General features: G+C 45.5%; 1 protein-coding gene across 4 annotated transcripts in view; it reads right to left on the bottom strand.

Moving 5' to 3' along the window:
- CMC2 (C-X9-C motif containing 2) overlaps window positions 1–9,236 on the bottom strand; it is a 48,133-nt gene extending 38,897 nt beyond the window's left edge. The window contains exons 1-2 of one of the 4 annotated variants that reach the window (XM_077830967.1): window positions 9,115–9,196; window positions 8,510–8,574 (exon numbers count right to left, since the gene is read on the bottom strand). The gene's annotated coding sequence lies outside the window, so the exon portion shown is untranslated. Of the gene's footprint in view, window positions 1–3,870; window positions 3,939–8,509; window positions 8,575–9,114 lie in introns of those variants that run through there. The other 3 variants (XM_077830962.1, XM_077830965.1, XM_077830966.1) reach the window with 3 other exon arrangements.
- Between the last annotated feature and the right edge of the window lie 83 nt (window positions 9,237–9,319).

Genomic DNA, 9,319 nt, shown 5'->3' on the forward strand with positions numbered 1-9,319 from the left:
GTAGTAATACTGAAAAAGCAGGTGATCTGAGATTATAAAAATTAAAGAAACCTATGTGTAACTGAACACATCCTAGAGTAACTAATCAGAGATAGAGAAAGATGCAAAAAATCTATTCAGGTTCCTATAAAGCACCCATCACCGGAGTGTTTGAGAACCTCAGAGCTTAATACACTAGGGCCTTTTCTCAGGAAAAATAGAATTCCACTAGAAAATGTATTTACTAGGGTGTAGCAGGGTGCCACTCCCCTTCCAGTCTGGGTACGCCACCATGCCTTAGTTTCCCATCCTCCTGGGCTCTAGAAATATTCATATCCCAACCACGGGTCATTCATTTAACATTCTTCCCCTTCTCAACGTTTGCTTTATTAAGCCACAACAAGAAAACAGTTTACTTGACTCACCTACAGCTTAATCAGTTCCTACCCTGGTCATCTGGGTTTCACAAGTCAGTCCATTTACCTTGCCCAGACACCCCACAGTCCTTCCAGCCCTATCGGCAAGGTTTCCCTAGACACTGGAGAACATGCCAACAGTGACTCCTTCCTCTCTTATGTCTTCCAGCAACTTACATCTTATATGAAGCGAGAAAGGAAACCTTCCTTTTCTCTAAACTGTTTCCATCCCCTCCCAAATGCCTTTGCAATCACTCCAAACAGCTGTGTCCCTTTTTAGACAGTGCTTCCTTGCTAGCCCAGAGAGGAGATCTATATATTCTGTCACAAGAGAATAACCATGACCAGCTAAACATCTATATATTGTCACCCCAACCATGACCAGCTAAACATTTTTAAATAAGACTTGTCCCTGTCATCACTAGGTACTAAAGATATGTGTAACATCATATTAGTTGAAATTGGTTAGTTAACATTTTCTAACGATATATTTTCACAGTATAGACTTGGTCTCAGAGTATAAGGATGCCACAGCAAAGAGCACGCAATAAGGGCAAGATAGTCCAATTGCAATTCTGTTGTGGAAGAGCTTTCACCTATCACAGCTCTCCATCTACCATAGCCAGAAAGAATGTCTATTTTGTTTTTTCTGGGCCTGCTGTGCTGCTATATGCAATATTGACAGTATACCTACACTATCCCCCTCTGATGTCCATTTATAGCATCCATACCACACAACCTATGGTGGACATTAGTCAATACTAACTGAAGAGCAGGAGAAAGACTGGATGGCTAAGCGAACTACTAAGACACAAGAGAATCTTTCATCTGAAGGTCACAGGATCAAATATAGTAGCAGCCAAAAGTCATTAACATATGGCATCTCTTCAGTTCCCCCACAAAGAAGTTAACAATTGAAGCATACTGACTAGACAGTGTGGGGAAGCTGCTGCTGATGCCTATGTTGTACGTGTTCTGCTGATAATTTCATATATTCAGTTCTCTCAATTTGGCACCCCTAATGAGCATAAAAGTTTATTTTAAAATAATTGCAGAGGGACAGGAGAAGTCCACCCTCTAATAAGATTTATCTTCTCACTACCTCCCTCCACACAAAAAAACCACACTGAGTTGAAAGTGAAACACCAATAGAGAAGTTTATCAACAGCAGCACTACAATACTCACTCCAAGCAATTTCTCACCACTCCATGGCTGTTGGAATCTGATTTGTTCCAAGTTAATGATCATCAGTCAGTATGGGTAACTAGAGTCACAATAGAATCATAGGACTGGGAGGGACCTCAAGAGGTCATCTAGTCCAGCTCCCTGAACTCATGGCAGGGCGAAGTATTATCTAGACCCGGGGTCGGCAACCTTTCAGAAGTGGTGTGCCGAGTCTTCATTTATTCACTTTATTTTAAGGTTTCGCATGCCAGTCATACATTTTAACGTTTTTTAGAAGGTCTCTCTCTGTAAGTCTATATATTATATAACTAAACTATTGTCATATGTAAAGTAAACAAGGTTTTCAAAATGTTTAAGAAGCTTCATTTAAAAGTAAAATGCTGATCTTACGCTGCCGACCCGCTCAGCCCGCTGCCAGCCTGGGGTTCCATTCACCTAGGCCGGCAGCAGGCTGAGCGGGACCTGCGGCCGGGACCCCGGCTGGCAAGGGGCCGGCAGCCAGAACCCCAGACCAGCAGTGGGCTGAGCGGCTCAGCCCGCTTCCAGTCTGGGGTTCCATCCGCACCAGGGTCCTGGCTGCCAGCCCCTCTCAGCCCGCTGCCGGTCTGGGATCCCAGCCTTGCCCACACAGAGTCGGTACCTACCTTCTCCCTGGTTCTAGCCCATTCTCTTCCTCTCTCTCTGCACTGAGCTAAGGGTGGGAGTGCACTGAGCACAGGGCTGGGGGTGAAGAAGCAGGCTGGGGGTTGGGGTGTAGGGTCTGGCCAGGAGCTAGAATGAGGGAGCGGGGCTCAGGGTTGGGGCAGGAGGTTTGGGTGTGGAGTACTTACCTGGGCAGCTCCCATTTGGTGTGAGGGGTGCAGGTGGGAATGGGGCGGGGGGTGCAGGAGCTCCCGTTTGGTGCTCAGGGTGGGGGTGGGAATGTGGGGGGTGCAAGAGTCAGGGCAGGGGGCTGCGGGCGTCTGAGGAGCGTGCAGGAGTCAGGGCATGGGGGGGCTGGGTATGTGTGGAGGGTGCTTGAGTCAGGGCTGGGGTCGGGGGGGGCAGGGGTCAGGACAGAGGGGTGGGAGTGTGTGTGGGGGTGCAGGGGTCAGGGCAGGGGGCTGGAGTGTGTGTGGGGGGTGTAGGGGTCAGGGCAGTGGGTGTGGGCTAGGGTCGTGCGGGCGCTCCCAGCCACCTGCCCAGAGCGGCTCACAGCAGGGGGTTGAAGGGGGTATGCCCTGATTCCACCCCCTTCCCCAAAACCCCGTCCCCCACCTCTTCTCCACCTCCTCCCCGGAGCAGTGAATGCACTGTGTCTCCGCTTCTCCCACTCCTTCACAAGGGCCATCAGCTGATCGGCGGCAGGGAGGGAGAGGAGGAGGGGCAGGAACCCAGCACGCTGGGGGAAGAGGTGGGGAGGGGGGAGCTTGCCTGCCCTGCAGCAGCAGCCGGCAGGACCAAGCTTCTTCACCCTGCCCCCGCTGGGGGGGCGGCACACGGAGAAGAGCGGGCCAGGGCGGGCAGGATTTTTAATGGCACACTGCTGCCTGCCGGGGTCCCGGCCTGGGTTCGGCAGTGGGCTGAGCGGGGCCAGCGGCTGGGGCCCGGCAGGCAGCTGCGTGCCATTAAAAATCAGCTCGCGTGCCATCTTTGGCACGAGTGCCATAGGTTGCCAACCCCTGATCTAGACCATCCCTGAGAGGTGTTTGTCTAATCTCCAAGGATGGAGATTCCACATCCTCCCTGAGCAATTTATTCCAGTGCTTTACCACCCTGACAGTTAGGAAGTTTTTCCCAATGTCCAACCTAAACCACCTTTACTGCAATTTAAGCCCATTGCTTCTTGGCCTATCCACAGAGGTTAAGGAGAACAATTTTTCTCCCTCCTCTTTATAACAACCTTTTATGTACTTGAAAACTGTTATGTCTCTTCTCATTCTTCTCTTCTCCAGACTAAACAACCCCAATGTTTTCAATCTTCACTCATAGGTCATGTTCTCTAGAACTTTAATCATTTTTGTTGCTCTTCTCTGGACTTTCTCCAATTTGTCCATCTCTTTCCTGAAATGTGGCACCCATAACTGGATACAATACTCCAGTTGAGGCCTAATCAGCAAAGAGTACAGCAGAATAATTGCTTCTTGTGTCTTTCTTACAACACTCCTGATAATGCATCCCAGAAGGATACCTAAAAACTCTCTCTCATTAGCACTGACCAGAAAACTCTACCTCTCCTCTGATAGAGTTGTACTCTTATTGAATTTTTCTGCCAATTTTGCTGGTACTGTACTTCACTCACTCACTCACCTTTCAGTGAAGCCTTTTCTTCTAGTTACTGTTTTATTCACCTCCACTTATATGTCCAGAGAGAACTTGAGCAGGACTGTTCCCTGCGCTTCAAGAGGAGATTTAAAATGGTGTCAAGCTCATATCTTCAACTTCAAGATATTCAACAACACTACACAAATTTTACTCCTGACTTACTTGAGAAAGGGAGAAGTTTTGTAGTACAGCATTATTATTACATTTGTTTTTACCTCCTTACAGGAAAAAAGGAGTAGTCTTCAGCTCCTCAGGGACTGTCTGTTAAACCTTTTTTGCCAAAGAAAACCCAAATTCAGAAATCCTTCTGAATATATTTTTTAAAAATTCCAATGACTAATATCTCCATTTAAAGTCATAAGAGCCCCTATAGCAACAATCCTGAAACATATAGATATATTAAGCTCATAAAGACCTCCCCATAAAAAGTTTTCTTGATTTTCCCAAGCTACCAAGAAATGAATTATATCTATTCTTTCTATTCAGTTCAACAAAACTCATATTGAAACAATGTTGTGTGCAAAAGAAACCTGCAAGTGTAGGGAAGTTCATGATAAGATACTAAACTAGACAAAAAAAAACCAAACAGGTGGATTTGCAGTACCCAAATATTGGACCAAGTAATTGAGCATGCTGCCATCTGCTACACTTTCCCTGCTAGGGTATGGGGCAAGAAATCAGGAACTAGGTTGAATCAGCATTTCCATCTGGTCCCCACCCAGACCCCAACATGGGGCCAGAAGCAATCCGAGTCAGGTGTTAGGTGGAAGAAGACCAGGAGATCTGGCTCCTTCACTTTCCAGACCCAAGCATGGGTTTGAGAAGCAACAGAAACCTAGAGAGCTCCTTCCCTCCCTCCCCATACACCTTCATAAGACCAGACACAGCTACATAGGATGAAAGCAGAGGCACCAACTTTCTAATTTCCCAACCTCTGCTCTACCCCAGGCCTCGCCCCCATCCCTTCTCCCAAGTCCCCACCACTACCCTGCCTCTTCCTGCCCCCACTACTCCCCCTCCCCCCAGCACCTCCTGCACACCACTGAACAGCTGGTCACCAGCAGGCAGAAGGTGCTGGGAGGGAGGAGGAGGAGCTGATTGGCAGGACCATTGGTGGGTGCTGAGCACTCTATTTTTTTCCCGGTGAGTGCTCCAGCCCTGGAGTACCCACAGAGTCAGCACCTATGGATGAAAGTTCCTTAATCACAGATTCCTCCGCAGTTCTCAACAAGCAGCTTAGAAGTTAGCAGGTCTTATTTCAGTACTGCTGCTGTTAGGCAGACATGCACCCAGAGGGAGATGGCCACAAGTATGTTTTATATTGCTGCTCATGGGCCACCTATCTGCCCTTGCTGACCCTTATAACATCAGCAGGGAAACTGGAAAAAACCCTATGTGAATCTTTTAAAAAAAAAAAAATCAATTGAGGACATGCTGTTTAAAAGGATACCCTAAAAAACTTGCATTTAAAAACAATTAATTTAAAAAATTCAGGTTGATGGTGTCCTTTAACCTTTAATCAAAAGGGTAGAAAATGCCCTATGACGTCTAAATAAAATGTTTACTGTTCCCTAATAATACGTAATTCCCATTAAAGGGAAGCTCTCAGGTTAAAATATATTTTTAAAAAGCATTACTGTTAAAAACACTTAAATTTTAAGTAGTATTTTTAGTATCACTGACACTGTTTGTTCAGCTATTTTCCATTGACTAATCTATTTTCATTGTCCAACATCAGCAAGTTTCACTTTGTTCTAGTGCATGAGAAACGATGTTCCCATATTTGGATGGAAGGCACTGAAGGAGAAAGTTCAAATCCAGATAAACTGCTTTCCTTGATTCCCCTGCCACCCACACACACTTCATTAAAATAACAGGTTTCAGAGTAACAGCCGTGTTAGTCTGTATCCGCAAAAAGAAAAGGAGTACTTGTGGCACCTTAGAGACTAACCAATTTATTTGAGCATGAGCTTTCGTGAGCTACAGCTCACTTCATCGGATGCATACCGTGGAAACTGCAGCAGACATTATATACACACAGAGATCATGAAACAATACCTCCTCCCACCCCACTCTCCTGTTGGTAATAGCTTATCTAAAGTGATCATCAAGTTGGGCCATTTCCAGCACAAATCCAGGTTTTCTCACCCTCCACCCCGCCACACACAAACTCACTCTCCTGCTGGTAATAGCCCATCCAAAGTGACAACTCTCTTCACAATGTGCATGATAATCAAGGTGGGCCATTTCCTGCATAAATCCAGGTTCTCTCACACCCTCACCCCCCTCCAAAAACCACACACACAAACTCACTCTCCTGCTGGTAATAGCTCATCCAAAGTGAGCTTTTTTTTCCCCGGGGACACACACACACATACACACAAACTCACTCTCCTGCTAGCAATAGCTCATCCAAACTGACCACTCTCCAAGTTTAAATCCAAGTTTAACAAGAACGTCGCGGGGGGGATAGGAAAAAACAAGGGGAAATAGGCAGGAAATGGCCCACCTTGATTATCATGCACATTGTGAAGAGAGTTGTCACTTTGGATGGGCTATTACCAGCAGGAGAGTGAGTTTGTGTGTGGCGGGGTGGAGGGTGAGAAAACCTGGATTTGTGCTGGAAATGGCCCAACTTGATGATCACTTTAGATAAGCTATTACCAACAGGAGAGTGGGGTGGGAGGAGGTATTGTTTCATGATCTCTGTGTGTATATAATGTCTGCCGCAGTTTCCACGGTATGCATCCGATGAAGTGAGCTGTAGCTCACGAAAGCTCATGCTCAAATAAATTGGTTAGTCTCTAAGGTGCCACAAGTACTCCTTTTCTTTTTACTTCATTAAAATATTTGTTAATAGTAGGCTTTGTGATGCCTTTTTACCTAAACCTACTGACACGGTCTATATAAACATGTTGCACACACACATATTAAGGAAACAAAGAATGCTTATGATATTTCTCAGCTTTTGGAGACAGAGAAAAGCCCAGGGGGTTTAATTCTGCCCCTGATTTATTTTCACCTAGGGAAACCCTTGCATTTATATAGATTCTACCTTAAACCCTGCCTCCATGTTTTTCATCTAGCATAACACAAAAACCAGCAACAAGTTTAAACATCTCAGCTGACCCACAGTACATTTTTATTATATCTGAGCTCCATGTGGTATTAGATTGTTTGATCATCAGTGCTGCTTTTAAAGCATTTGCAACATATTTTACAAAAAGGATAAGGATGTCCACATGGTGGTGTATTAGCCATGAAAAGTAAGAACTAATTATGACTCTAGGGGAGAGAGTGTAGCTAACCAAATTAGCTATAGTAATTTATTTTTCACGATTGATAGTTTATTTTTTCATTTTTCAATAGAAGTGCAAAACAGATTGGTCAGTATTTGTTTTTTGAGTTTTCACTAACAATACTGTTTGGCTTTCTAGCACTGTTTTTATTAACTTTAATTAATGTGTTCATTCTGTTATACACAACTTTAAAGACAAAAAAATTAGATATTGGACCTACGCTACTTGTTAGTATTACTTTAAAACATCTATCATGTCAAGGATGCAAAGTTGTAGATTATATTAACCGTTAATTTTCATACAAATTACTAAAAAAAAAATATATGTAACAATGGATATGTGCTTGCAAACTTCATAAAAGCAGCCAGTAATTAAGTTTCCATTCAAGTAACATTGATTCATTTCCCAGAGAACTCAAAGTTAACGACAATCTGCCCTTAACTTTGAGTGATCTGGGTGTATACTCTGCTATGTCAGAATATATAAAATCACACTATTCTATTATAGTTAGACACCATATCAGTCAAATTAAGAATAACCCCTACATTTTCCAGCAAATGCACTATATTACAGTTAATTTGTATGTTGTATTGGGATACATCCGTGAAAACCGGGATGCATACATCTTATACATTAGGCTAGGATGTACTAAGGAAGTACTGTTTCTACTGAACACAAACTGACAAATGGTCACTGCTTTATTTACTATTTATTATCAGATCAAACTGTAAGGGTGTATTTTCATCACTTTTGCTGACAGGTGTTTTGCCAGGCCATTCTCTAAGTGTCAAGATGCATTCATTAGATCAGAATCACAGAAGGACAACAGTTCATGTAATGGAATTTTTTTTCTTGAATGCTTTCAACATTTTATTGCCACATACAGTGAATCATGCTTTGGAAATCAATGTTGTATAACAAAAGTTTATTGCAGCTAGCTCTGTCTCTCTTTCGCTTTGTAGTCACTCTTATTCACATTCTTTTATAAGACTGTTTTTCCCTCTAATTGTCAAGTAATCCTTAAAGACAGGAAATGGTTTGTTAAATTCACTGACACCCATATTGATGACATACCATGCCCCAATAGGAATGCAAGCCACCCTGGAATGAAGAGACCCCAAGGATGGGCTCCGCATATGAACATAAACCGAAGAAGAGGTACACAGAGGAGGGAGCTGGCCAATGTGGATAAACTGCTCCCATACTTTTAGGCTTAAGCTGTACCTAAACATACATAGATAGACCAAAGTAGACAATAGGTGGACAGTAGCCAAAGCCGAGCCACCAGACACTTTTGAGAAGTCCGCAATATCTTTTTTACTTACTTATTCTAATTATTGTTATTGCCAGGTGAAACATGTTTCTCTTGGAGTCTGGACCTCGCCTTTACCTTGACCAAGAAATTTGGACGAGGACAAAAAATAACTGACCATTCCCGATCGACACCGTGCTTCAATTTACTGCCATGCTACCCGCTCCAGCATGCGGGAGATAAACCTGCAGCGTGACTGCAACCATAGCTAGAGAAGGAAGGAGGGCTGGTTTGTTTTAAGGCAGGAGCCCCCTTTTCTCCTGTGGTAGGGGCCTGGAGAGATTCATTCTCCCCTCTTCAGGGGGTCAACCCTCTTTTCTTGCGCGTGCCTGGGCACACGGGGGGGCCTATCTCCGGCAGAGGGGGGAGTGAGCCCCTTCTCCTCCCCGAGAGAGGATGGGAGGGGTTACTTCCCCCCGCCACGCTCGGACAGGTGCGCAGGCAGGGGGAGGGGCCACCCACTTCTCCCGTGTCGACGCAAGTAGAACCGGAGAGGAGGGAACAGCTCCGTGGCGGGGCGAGAAGAGGAGCAAGCGCCCCTGAGCCAGAGGGGAGGGGGAGTTAACAGGCGGGACTCAGGGCGGCCAGCCCCTCCCCTCGCAGCCTCCTTTCACTTACTCCAATCCCGGGGAGAAGAAAACTCCGTCAGGAAAAAGAGCCGGGCCCCAGCAACAGCCGCGCTTCACCAAAGGGAGAGAAGGTCATGACCCGGAAGAAGATAGGACGTCGGGAGGGAAGGCCCTTCGAAGGAGCGTCACAGGGGGCGGAGCCGGCGGCAGGACGCCGCTCTCACACAGGGCACGTCCCAACGGGGGCGGAGGGA

Source organism: Eretmochelys imbricata, chromosome 12 (genome assembly GCF_965152235.1).
Source record: "Eretmochelys imbricata isolate rEreImb1 chromosome 12, rEreImb1.hap1, whole genome shotgun sequence".
Classification (NCBI taxonomy): domain Eukaryota; kingdom Metazoa; phylum Chordata; order Testudines; family Cheloniidae; genus Eretmochelys; species Eretmochelys imbricata.